Here is a 12,326-nt window from a genome sequence, read left to right as displayed (position 1 = left end):
TGACTGTCTGGGGCCGGTAACAGGGAAAAACTCGTGAAACCAAATCCTATCGTAATGCGCTATTTAAAGCATACCCCATTTCAAAATAGCTCAGTGTGCGGCAACGCAACGTCGCGCTCTTCACCGTGCATAATCTTCAAAATTTTATATTTCATTTAAGTGCAGGGAATATTTCGTTCTTATAATGTATGTTTAAATATATATTTTTTAAATAATATACTTTTTTACTTTATCAAGGCTGTTTGGCTTCTTTACTTTACTACTGATAAACGAAAATCTGTCAATATGTATGTAAGAGAGAGTGAAATAAAGATATTTATATTTAAACGACGTATGTCATTATAAGTCGCCATGATCTCTACTTTTGGACCTTTAGACACATTGCTTACTAGGTGTTGTAACAATTAAAGTACGAGTAATGTTGCAATTTGTGAGATCAGGCCGGTTAAATATTCCTTAGTTAAAATGTTCACAGTATGCAGTAAAAATATATTATCTTCTGGCATGATATAATTAAAGGAGTATAAGCAAATGGACATCGTTTTCTTTAAAGCATTAACTCGAATCTAGAAGCGTTAGCGTCAAAGGGTATCAACAACTGATTCTTTTCACAGCGGTGGCGCCGCTGGCTGGATTTCTTAGATGCTCGACACGCACGGGGAAGACATTCAATAACCCAGTGAAAAGATTACGAAGAGCAATCAGACGGAAGCGAATCTAAATAAGAATCTCGTGAAAGCGGTCGGGCACGAGGGTGGAAAGGAGGGGGAGGGAAGGGAGAAAAACAGTTGGGCTGTGCCTTTGTGATCGGCGATTCGATCAAGTTGTAATCGAGAATTTTTCTGTAATATTTAAGTGGTAATCACAGGGAGTGGAAATATGCAATAGTAATCATTGTTTGCTTTAAGAAGTAAACAATATGTACCATTTCATCTTGATCGAGACTAAAACTTGGATCTTTTACTCTAGTGTCGTTCTCACCGATTAATTTTAATTTGGTTCAAGTACGAGCAGGTCTCGCCCACCTCTTGGTTGTAGTTTAACGGAAACGTGACTTATGAAAATTGACAAATTTATGTTTGGGTTCGTACGCACTCATTTTGTATGAAATAAAAATCAGCTTCACGCACACAGTAGGGCAGGCAGCAGGAACCTTATTTTAAGGAAGTTTTAAGACACTCCGATCCCACTTTCCCCCTAAATCTGGAGGCATTACGTGTTGACATAAAGTAGAAATATAAGTTTGTAATCGTTTCTTCTGTAATATACTAAATGTACATCTTTCGATTTTTTTGCTTAGAATTGTAATTTCTCATTTCTTGCCAAATCTGACAATTTTCCTACAAAATGCAGACTAAATTTTTTCACAGATTACGTTTTTATGTGCTCCAAGCCTTGGGAGTCCAAGGGAGCGTAGATCTAGACATGATCTTAATTTAAGCTCTACACCTCCACACGACACACACATCTTAGGATAAATGATTTTGACAAACAAAGAGACATAAATTATTCTATAAAGGTTTTATTTTTTTTTCTTTTACAGAACCCTAAAAAAAGCCAACAGCCTTTGGGTTTTAACAAAGAAATTTATAAAAACAAAAAAAACATACAATTTTCCAAGAAATAGTTCACAAAACTAAAAAATACATAATGTCCGGATTGGTAACTATTTTCGCACTCTTGTAAATGTACCTGGACAAGGTATTACCTCATCTATCCGCACCTTTCGCTTTCTGCTGTTCGTTACATACACATACTACTATTGAACTTTATAACATGACATTTAAATTCTGTAGATATTATTAAAATTAGAATTAGACTGCCCTCGGTTTATTGGTTTAATTAAAACTTTGATTGATTATATTAGTATGTCAATTTTAAAACATTAATCTATATAAAGCGATACTAAATAAAGCAAGCAAAGTGTCATGTCATTTCCGATTATATCAATTCTAAATATCAAATTTATGTTTATGTAACATATATTTAAAACTATCGAGGTCGTTGCAATATTATTATTTCAAGGAGTTATATTCAATTACATCATGCACAGCATAGGCACAAGTTAGGCACAATTGATACTACGAGGAAGTATTGTATTAAAATTCTTATTTACCTCGTACAATGCACGAGCAACACAATCAACTTGAAATAAATTATGTATCCACAAAAACAAAATTGGTTCAAGTTCCCTTCCATTGTTGTATAGGCTTTACAGCTGGTTTTTAGTAACAAGATTCGAACCAGGGCGACAATAGATAAAAAGTGATTTGGACGGCTCTATCGAATAATTAAGTGAAAAGCAGACAAGAGATGAAGATGACCTTGGGCGGTGGTGTCTCGCTCCACCGAGCCCGAGACGGTCGCAGACGCCCGCGCCGCGCCGGCCGCGCAAAAACTATCAACGATTACGATTACCTTCGACATGCACGATTGGAGCCGTGACACATTCTTAATAAACTAAAAATCAAAGAGCTTGCAATGACAATAGAAAATGTATTTAAAATTGAGAACATTACATAAACGTTGAAAATGTTATTCACTATTTTGTTCTTATAAGAAAGACTTGGTGAATTTTCAGTTTATGAATTTATCTAATTTCAGTAACGTTTTTGTTATGCAGGCGACATTTTATTTCATTTTAGTAATTAGCGTTATATTTGGTATTTTACATTTAATTTAATTTTTAACATAAACACGTATAATATAAATTGAAAGATTTCGTTTAAATTCAGAAGAACAATTTGTAAGTCACAAAATGTCGTCATCCACGTGGATCGTCATTGGCTATTCTGCACACGGCTCTACATTCACTGCCCATGCGTCTGTGTTGACTCAGAACTCAATTTTTTTCTTGTTATTGTTTTGTACAAAAACTTAAATTTTCTGCGAATAACGTTTTAATATTATTATTATGAAAATTGAGTAATAAAACATCCTGGTAAAGGCAAAATACGTACTTATAAATACATATAACTTCACAAAGGGCAAAATAAACATTTAATTAATAAATATGATTCTCCTATTCCGACTGAACTCATTCGAATATAGTGCAAAATAAATTGAATTACTGGTCGGGCACGTAGGTCAGTTCCTGTAGTCAAAACAAAGGCTATTGTTACCTGCGGGGAGCGGATTGCAACTAGTCCTGCTCTCGCATTCGGGACATGTTCGAAGCACATTAGGCAGCCTCGGGGGACGCCGGCAGACTAGTAATTAGCAAGAGAAGCGAAAAATTTGCGACGGTTTAAAATTTACGAGGCGCAAATTACACGATTCTGCCGCTATCGCTGCAGCGCGCCCGTTAATGTGCGCTGCACGCCTTATCGACCATGTTGTGACGATTGCTGACTGCTTGAGTGTCACATGGTTTACTCATATTCATTAATTGTACTAAATATGCAAATTCTTTGATCAATTCTCATAAAATCGTATCATTATTTTACTCCTACTTGCGGACTCATAACTTTGGGGATTTTCAAACTTTTGTACCTTTTTTCAACAATAAATATTTAAATTGGCAAAATTAAATATATATCTACATAAAATAAACCGATACAAAAAATACAAAATGTATAAAAATGGAAATGGCCAACAAAATATATCAAAATATTCGAAAGTAAAAACTCTATACTGCTAGTTTGGAATTAAACAGGTTTCTCTACTTTTATCGTTAAAAACACCTTATCAGTGATTAATTTGGTCACGTAATCTGCAACTTAGTCTTGTGTGTCATATCCGTTTATTTTTTACATAGATAAGATAAAAAATGTTCAGTGCAATATCTACGGACGTATCAATTTAGATTTTAGTACATTTTGATAATTATAAAACTGTATTAATGTAATATTCTTATGTATTTGTATTATTAAAGTGTACGTGTACAAATACTTGAATTTAAAGCTTACAAATAGGTTAACAACATCTCGTATTTTAGTACAGAAGATAAGAGAGCTTCAGTCTTTTGCGGTTTTAAAATTCAAATAATAAAATAAAACAAAAATATTGTAGTACGACGGGCTCTATTGACAAAGGTTTCATTGTTGCGAGCAGGTAGCGGAGCCAGCTGTTACCCCGTAGATGAAACGGTGCAAACAGACCAATGTACAGCTTAGCTGATTCAATATACTTAGAATTTTCAAGATTAACCCACACACCGTTTCTAACGTTTTACATGTTCATTTTTAATATTACATTAATATTATATTGTATTTGTTTAAATACTTGAGAATAACTCACAATAAATTGTGAAACTCTTTGAAATATAAGGATAATTTAAAATAATGTCAGTTTATATTTCATAGGAAGTCATAATTTAACTATTACGTTTATGTTAAATAGTTATACTCTACAATTTTCAGTAAAATATTTAGGAATATGAGAGAAATAAAATTAAAATAAGATCATTTGGGATACATGATATTATGCTTAAATCTCTTATGTAAAAAAAGTTGTAATAATTTTATCTAACATTTGCTACAAAAATTATTGGATTTATTTGCATTTAGTCCCGTCCAAAATTAAATTTATAAATGATATTTTTTATCATTTTTAAAGTGTTATTCCACACTTCAAATTTTTATACATTTTCTAAAAAGTATTATAGGAATAATATTTTTTATTTTAGAATTCAGAGATATTTAAAAATATAAAAAGAAAATATTTTATAAAGATGTGTGTATGAAATAGCAGACTTACATCTACCTATTGGTTATTAAATTATTATTGAAATTTAGCAAGAAATAAAGAAATAAAATCCTGTTTCTCGTCCGAACGGCCAACTTCAGCTACCCCAATGCAAAAGCTCACGTGAGGGACACAGATCACGAAGAAGACGATTGTCGAAATTGCACATTGCCACTAGATCACTAACCGCGTTACTAATTTCTAATATTCAGTCGAATTTCGGAAATCGTCACCAATCGCCCGGCATCACCTTAGATATGGACACAAATTACACAAAATGATATAAATAGTAAAACACTACTCTTTATTCACAAACTTTCACGACGATCACTTTGACGCGAGTTCCGAATTCGACGATTACGGACGTTTCAAATATAATGAGCGATAACACTTACATGATGAGGGATAAACAAGCCGGGTAAGGGAGCGCAAGTGTCCAAAACTCAAATCATAGCAAGTCTCATGTAATTCGGGGAAAAACGATTCGCCGGTAGCGTAGAGGTCGCGTTCGCGGCCACGGTAGGGCGGCACGCGTCGTGTTCGGAGCACGAGTGCGGTGCACAGAGCGGCGCGAGTCACACAAGCACAAGCGGAGTCGGCGGGCGACTGACGGGAGGCGAGCGGCGCGGCGCGGGGCGTCGCTGCGCGCGCACCCCCTCACCCGCGCCCCTATGCCCGAGCGCGCCCGCCGCCCTGCCCGCCACCCGCGCCCCGCCGCACCGCGCCGCGCCAGCCGGCCGCCAGCCGCCTGGTGCCTTATCACGCCGCTTCCTTTCTCCTTATGCAGTTGCGAGCTTTTCGCCACTGCCAAGCTTCCGGCCGGTGACGTCTTTAGTTTAGGCTGGGCAACGTGGGTTTTCATATATTTACCAGAAAATATATAAACAATAAGAAGGAAAAAAATTTAACTCGCACTGCAGTTTAAAATTTAACTTGATCCGATGTAGCTTCATTTTCACGTCCCGAAAGACAATTTAATTAAAGTTAAATCTTGATATACCAAAATGTAAGTTCATCGCAAACGATTTCCACATTGACAACGAGTATGCTTATGGATCATTAGGGTTACGCAGCCTATGCACAAATGTGGTGTATATTACAAAGTGACGCATTATGCACGGGCGTGGGGCGCGGGGGCGCTCTCTATTCTCCGTGCAAGCGAGCGCGCGAGACGGGCGCCGGGGAAGGCGCGAGCGCAAGCGGAGCCCGGTGAAAGTGTGCAAGAACGAGTTCTCGTACTGCGGCGTGACCTGTCCGAGGACACGCTAACCGATCGCTCTGCAATATTGTGCTGAATCTGAAATGGGAACAATCCTTCCAATACAATTTCAAAGTAATTACCTTTCTCTTATTGAAAGACGGTATTAACTTACATGTATGCTAGCATTGCATTCAATATATATCTACTAGAACACTAGATGGACTAAAATAAAAATGTTGTATATTTAATAAGTAATATTTATAGCATCGAATACTAAACAAGAATATTATATCTATTATTAAGAGTATAATAATATATGGTACGACATTTATTTTAAAGTAAAGTAGCGCTAGTTACAATATCAAAGGTCCATGCAGAGTGCACTCAAGAAAACGGGAAAGCCAACACAAACAGAATCGAGAACGAAGACATTATGAAATCGGACAGGATCAGACGGTATTACATACACTGAGTAGTATTGACTGCGATAGCTGCCCAGCGTAGAATCTGTAGCGCAGAAGTCAAGGAGAACGTAGTGTTACTTTTCGTTTGAGAACACCAAATTGGGAATGATTTGTTCATCCATACGGCCAAATGTTCAAGATGGTGCAGACCGCGCCGCAGTCACGACGAGACGACGACGTGCGCTTGTTTTTGCAATGAAGGCCTTCGAGCGGAACACGTAAAGATTCGTCTATATACCTACTTGTGGCAATTATTACGTCTTCAATTTTATAATTGCTATTTTTTGTATTTTCTACTCATTTCGTTCATTTATTGCTTCCACAATTATGTAACATTTTATATAATAAATCTAAATTTTATATTCCGTAGAAATCATCGTGAAATATGCATTTAAAACCGATTGACTGCAGCTTTATTCCATGAACATAGGCCGTCACATATTACAGGCGAACAATGAAATCGAATAGCTTTTTGAACAGAGTTACACGTAGATATTTTTGATCGTACATTTTAGCTTGAATTCTTCTTCCTCAGCTTCACGCTGTATCCCCACATGTAACCGGGGAAGTCTGAGGAAACCTGGTGTTGAGACACTCCGCTCCCTACTTTCCGCCGAATAACGAATAACTTAAATTCACAATTTAACATAATAAAACATTTAAATTAAATCTCACTTCCACGAATTAAGATGAAACAATTATCCACACTACATCATTAAATTTATGTAAATATTTATATAAATTTAATAATGGCGCTTATGCCGACGGTATTCGCATAAAGATAAAGCATGGTAAAAAAATATAATTAACCGTAATTTAAAAAGATGCGCTTCGTTGGTGAATTCGGAGTCCTCGAGACAAGCATTGAAGATCAACGACCTGGCTTACATCTTGTGTCCGCAAAAAATGCACTGTTTCGTCCCACGCCAAACGCAGCACTCACACACATACAGACAATCCGCGTAACCGGACACAAGGCAACAGCGCGCTTACCAATAGTGGGTGAGCACAGATCTCAGACCACATTTCACGCCTTCTTTCAAACTAATTTCCAACAGACGTAAGAGATGTTTCCTTGTTCTTTGTGTTATACGAATGATAGATTCAATTCGATCATGTTATGTTTTCAGCGCAAGATAGTTTTATTTATATTTATTCTGGTGCAGATATTTGACCAATGAAGGGGAACTTTTTGTCCATACATAAATACATAACCTTATTCGTACGCTTAATAACCAATTGTTGAGCAATAAATTAGTCAGCGGGGGTGCGCCTACGCAGCTCATCTCGGCATCAGTTCACCGAGCACGCGTCAAGTTTCCTGTATCATTCATTAAGATTCGTATGCTTATATGTATAAAATATGATATTTTGTTGTGATATATATACTCCGTATAATAACTATGAATTCGTTCATATGTTAAAGGATTCTATTTAATTACTTTTATGTATTCAATTAGCATATTATATTAAATAATTATTATTCTACTTTGCCTCTAATTAATTATTTTCAAAATAATTTTAGAAACCAGAAATTAAGCATGAAGATGAACTCTAATACTTTTTGATAAAAATTTAGTTTTGCTCTCTATTTATTTTTAACAGTTTTTAGATATAACAGATTGTATTATTAAAGAATCAATATATTAATAAAAAATAAGTTAAGTTTTATCTCCAGAATGTAGTTTACTATGAAAATCTGACAAACTGCTCTTAATTTGCCAATTTTTGAAGTTACCAAGCTAAAAATTCTCGGTCCACTAACTGGACTAGGCTAGCATACACCAATTAAGTTAAATTAAATGTACGAAGAATTTAGAAACTAGTCAGTTTCCTTGAAGCGCATCGCTGTAATTGACTTACCGAGGTAGGAACACGAAAGCATAATTTCTGATTTACTTATACCATTTTTCTCGTTTATTACCCGAGTATATATAAAACAATAATAAAAGCTTCTAATAATATGAACCTTATTTAAAAAGAAGTCAATATTATATATGTCTTATATTATAATAAGTATACATGTATTTGTAAATACTAATATAAATTCAAAGGTCAATCTAAAATCTCTTATATATTTTTATGCAATAAAAAATGTAAGGAGTACATATAAAAATGTTGCATTATCCTCCGAATAGATGATAGAGCAATAAGAAATACAGCAGGCAGCACGAAGCATATAGTACCTACCTACTGTATGCTAAGTGGCTTTTAAGGTCGCTTACCTCATCTGGCAGCCTAGTCCGACAATCTGACTGTTTATGCACGAATTTAGTACTACTTGCAATGTTTATTTAATCAATATTTTTAGTAACATCGAATGCTCACAATTTCATCACTTGTTAGTTTTATTTCAAAACATAAATTTCTGGTAACATGTTGCTACCTTTTAGATATCAACAAGAAACAACGTAAAAAGTGTTCTCTTCTCGCCATTGACATTAAAGTAACTACTAAGTCTAATTTTAATCTTATTGTAATTGTTCAACAAGTTCAGTCCTGTTCATTCATATCTTCAAATCTTCAATTTTATGATAGGTACAAAAACATTTAATTACCTCTCAGTATTGTTACTGCTCTTATATAAAGAAATACAAAGAAATATAATAATATTTAGATATTGATATAACTTCATGCTCTTTTAAACATTTTTAATGATAACAAAAGATTAGACATGTTGAAGGTACTATCTATTTTTGAAGATGTTTTACATTACTAGTTTTTGTTTGTATAAACTATCGCCGGGCGGTGTTGTGCATAAGATCGCGTGTATGCGGTTCTAGCAAGCCGCCGCAGGTCGTAAATAAGAGCGTCTCTTTGCGGGCCATTATTAATGAATGCGCTGCAACCCCGCGCCCCGCACACCCCCCAACCCGAAAGCTAAATAACAGGTGCGTGTAACCTCATTCGCAAAATCTATTTTCGATGTCTTATAGCAGTCCAGAGAAACGTTGAGCTCTCCTGCTCTAAATTTTCATACCATATGTCAAATATTAAGATTTGTTTTACCTAAGAAGTTCTTTGTTTTGTTGATCTTCTACTTAGAAGATCTTTTCGTCTTAACAAGCTTTATAAAGTTTGTAGAAACACTAACTCATACTTAAATTTTAAGTTTCAACCACATTATTCAAATAATAAAAAAAATAAAACAAAAAATTCACAGTAAATTTCATAAGTATGTATTATTAAGTCACTGAAACGAGTGTGTAGTTACATGCAGTAAGCCAATGTCGGGATTTTAAAATGATTACAGAAATAATAATTATGATATATTTGCAGAGAAATGCATAGTGCCAAGTTTTCATGAAATATCATGTTTAACGATAGCTGCGTAGGCTAAAATATAAAATGAAAAGAAACGTTTAGTTGTTATGTTGGCTTCCGACTGGCGTTCTATTATTTAGTCCTCGGAAAATTGCTTTTCACATCAAAAACAGCCCCTACTACAGAGATGTACAAAGATGGCGCTGCCGCTGCCTACATTAATGCACTTACTCTATGAATGACGTAATCGTTATGTTTTCCTGAGATTAAAATTTGCAATGTCACTCTATTATGAACACAATTTGAAACATGACGCTGTCCTTTATCAGTCAGTCATAACGTCAGTAGTAAGTCGAATATATTATAAGACGTAAGTAGTATAAATTTATTTACAACTGATATATATAACGTCTTCTTCTACCTGGCTAGCCCCGACTTTGAAGGTCCTGAGCGTGCCGAGATAGAGCTGGCCAGTATACCGTAACACCAAATAAAAGAACTGGTTTATACATCATCAGCTTGAACTTGGGCGGTATTCTGCGCAAGCTTAAAGCAATTTTAATATAAATTATAATAAAAATGCTTTTCTATAAATTTAAACACACACACAAGGCGAGTTTAAATTTTAAATTTGAGAGTCAGAGTCGTGGCTAACGATCATCATCAAAAATATAAAGATTGAACCAAATGCCTGAATCATAAGACAATGACGTAAGTAGTAGGAAGTTACCATTTGTGTGAGCGCGTCCTACGTGCCTCTATGAAAATTGCCTTCTATTAGTCGCTTTAATATTTTGTAAGACAAATGATAAAATAAAAAATGTAACTGTACACATTGTTTCAAGTGTGACATTTTTAATTTCCAAAAAAAAAAAAACAAAAAGTAGATATTTATGAATATAAAATGACTAGCATTCATCTGTATAAAGTTATAGAAAAAAGCTAATTCAGGAAATAAATGTGTTGATTCATGATTGTATAACACCACGTGTAAACAATTTCATCTAGATCTTCATCATTTTATATTTTCTCATTACTCAGTAAAAGCCAATGCTATCATTTTTATAAGAATGTGGTTCGCTGCCAAAGCAAGTGCATACCTTATGTCTAGTTGAAAATTTATTACATAATCAACATTCTTATATTAAATATCAGTAATGTGCAAAAAAATACCTATAACAAAAATAGTATTTTTTTAAAATATTTCACGTTCTTTATTTTAGCTTCACGCTGACCACAACATTGTAGGCGGAGGGAACCTAGGGTTAAGAAAGACTATTCCGCCCGTGGAGGTATTGCGTGTTGAGTTGGTGTTTGCGGAACTTAACGCCGCGCTTTGCCTCGACATCAGAGCAACAGAATGAAAATATCAAATAATTAATTTCCTCAAGTTAGGGATCGAACCCACAAATCATCGCTATTAGAGTCCCCGCTCTACCAGTGGCCTTTATTCATTTTAAATTGCATTGAAATGAACTCTTTTGTTTTATTCATTACACATTGTACATTAATAGCATGTGTTATTATGTATATTAGTAACCTATGTGAACGATGTAAAGTTTTTGCATCTCTTACGACACCTATTACGATCGGCGTCGTGTTAATTAGAATGTGGTTATATGACGTCACTCATCTTATTTGATTACACTAGTCGAGGTCGTACTTGTTAGTAAGAGGTCCGAAGATGCTACGGTATGGTTACGGCTCTAAATTGACTACAATAAAAAAATGACAATATTTTAATATTAAATATCGTATTTATGGAAAAATACAAATAAATATGTAATTTAAGGGGCAATTTTTTTAGTAGTATATGAATTTATTTACGCATCATCTAGAAATAGGTTATCGTTATGTGAAAAAGAAATAGAAAAAATCCGTTAAATTTTCTCACATTATTATAAATTCTACTAGACGGGATCAAGAGAATAATTTGAATTATAAAGTTTGACGCGACTGCATACAACTTGCATAGGATGTCTTGTCTATGTAAATTAGGAAGAAACTGATATAGTTGCCACCTGGTCACGTACTCTGGGGTGATAAACAGAAATTAAAATGGTATATAAAAGTCAATATGTTTTTGATACCACAATACGTACATATATTAAACTTTGTTTAAACCTAACATTATTTTGTGTTTGTAATAATCAATTGCATATAATTAAGTGCGAATAACATATAAATATTTAGAGCTATAAACTCTTATATCGCTGTTGAAACGTAAGGTAAATATGTAAGGTTGTTATTGGTTAGAATCTTAAATAGGGAAATATTTTAAATAATAAAATATACCTGGTTACAGTTACACAAAGGCGCTGAGTTGGGACGCAATGCATCTCTAGATGGGTGAAATCTGCATAGTATATTTTTCTCTATGCTAAACAGGAAAAATGCCAAGGATGCGTAATATTTCAGTATTTCTTAATATAATTATTTCATGTTCATAATTAAAAAAAAAGGCGGTTGGAACTTATATTAATAGTATAATACATTATAACCGTTACTCAAACCTAGAACCCTTAGCTTTGTTCCCTATCTTATTATACTAATTTATTCCTAACTCGTCGTATTATTACTGCAATAGAAATAATCGAAGACCAAATTATATATGCGTATTAACGGTCAAGTCATAGTTCAAAGATTAGGGCAACGGACAACCCTTTAGGACCGAGAGGTGAAGAAGTTTCAAATTTAATCGGCTCACCCCG

The 12,326-nt window shown here is 34.5% G+C and overlaps 1 protein-coding gene across 11 annotated transcripts in view; it reads right to left on the bottom strand.

Moving 5' to 3' along the window:
- mbl (splicing regulator muscleblind) overlaps window positions 1-12,326 on the bottom strand; it is a 198,570-nt gene that overhangs the window by 45,577 nt on the left and 140,667 nt on the right. Inside the window, exon 1 of one of the 11 annotated variants that reach the window (XR_014878114.1) lies at window positions 5,082-5,300. The exons of 9 other annotated variants lie outside the window; for them this stretch is intronic. The gene's annotated coding sequence lies outside the window, so the exon portion shown is untranslated. Of the gene's footprint in view, window positions 1-5,081; window positions 5,304-12,326 lie in introns of those variants that run through there. One more of the 11 variants, XM_085187722.1, reaches the window with a different exon arrangement.

This window comes from Heliconius melpomene, chromosome 1 (assembly GCF_056956725.1).
Source record: "Heliconius melpomene rosina isolate 202511_hmr_F chromosome 1, ASM5695672v1, whole genome shotgun sequence".
In the NCBI taxonomy this organism is placed as follows: domain Eukaryota; kingdom Metazoa; phylum Arthropoda; class Insecta; order Lepidoptera; family Nymphalidae; genus Heliconius; species Heliconius melpomene.
This window is presented reverse-complemented; position numbering and strand designations above follow the sequence as displayed.